Source organism: Crocuta crocuta, unplaced genomic scaffold (assembly GCF_008692635.1).
Source record: "Crocuta crocuta isolate KB4526 unplaced genomic scaffold, BGI_CrCroc_1.0 C28527050, whole genome shotgun sequence".
NCBI classification, from domain to species: domain Eukaryota; kingdom Metazoa; phylum Chordata; class Mammalia; order Carnivora; family Hyaenidae; genus Crocuta; species Crocuta crocuta.
The window spans coordinates 1-1,202 of record NW_027549897.1 but is presented as its reverse complement, the minus strand read 5'-3'; the positions used below and the strand labels follow the sequence as shown (position 1 = coordinate 1,202).

General features: G+C 67.2%; 1 pseudogene; it reads left to right on the top strand.

The window, feature by feature from the left end:
• The first annotated feature begins 33 nt into the window (after window positions 1-33).
• Window positions 34-1,197, top strand: LOC144219074 (Y-box-binding protein 3 pseudogene; annotated as a pseudogene).
• Window positions 1,198-1,202: the final 5 nt, after the last annotated feature.

Sequence of the window (1,202 nt, the reverse complement as noted above, 5' to 3'; positions counted from 1 at the left end):
CGACCCACGACCCTTCCTGAGCGAGGCTCCTGCCTCCAGACCTAGCCCCTCCCCACCCCACCCCACCCCCAATCGCCGAGGACCCGATTTCCCTCAAGTTCTCAGAGAAAGGAGAGCAAGGACGGCCTCATGAGTGAGACGGGAGAGGTCACCTGCACGCAGGTGACCGCCTCAGTACCCCCTCAAGCCGCGGAGAAACTCCCGGTTTCCTTGCAAGGTGGAGATCCTCCTCCCCAGACCCCAGTGGCTGGCGACCTCAGCGGAGACGCGATCCCCAAGACCACCGCGGCAGCAGGGGCCAAGGGAAAGGTGCCCAAAAAAGTCATCGCCAAGAGAGTGCGAGGCTCTGTCAAGTGGTTTAACGTGAAGAACGGGTACGGTTTCATCAGCAGGCATGATACCCAGGAAGATGTGTTCGTTCACCAGACGGCCATCACCCGGAACAACCCTCGCAAGTACCAACGCAGCGTGGGCGACGGCGAGACGGTCGAGTTCGATGTGGTGCAGGGCGAGCGGGGCACCGAGGCCGCTAACGTGACCGGGCCAGCGGGTGCCCCAGTGCAGGGCAGCCGCTTCGCTGCCAACCGCCCCCGGTTCCGCAGGGGCTTCTACATCCGCCGCCGCGGGCCACCCTCTCACGGTCCCAGGGGCGCTGAGGACGCCGTCCACGAAGGTGAGGCCAGTGGCGAAGGCTTCACCGAGGCCCAGGGCCAGAGGCGCCGCCTGCCCAGTGGCCCCCAAGACCAAAGGCTGCAGCGCTTCCCGCCCTTCCGCAGGGCCTTGGCCGGGTCTCGCCGCCCTTGGATCCTCGCTCCCACCGGTGGCCCGCGGTCCACCCACCTGCCCGCGGCCGGCCCAGCCTCAAGGCCTGAGGGCGCCCCTCGGCGGGGGCCTGGCCCCAGCTACCTGCTAAGTCGCCCTAGGGGTCGAGGCATCGTTCCTGGTCCAAGACCCTCAGCAGGCATCTCTGAAGAGCTGGAGGCGGAAGACAAGGAAAGCGGGCAAGACGCCGGAGGTCTGCAGCAGAAGCCCCCGCCACGCTACGGATCCCGCCGCCCCAACAATCCACGCCGCCGCCCTCAGCAGGTGCCCGGTGCCCAGGGCCAGGACACCGTGGGAGGAGAAGGCAAGATCGAGAAGGCCCCTGCTCAAACACCCGCTTCGGTTCCTGTGGCCAAGAAGAGCAGCGCCGCTGAGGAGGA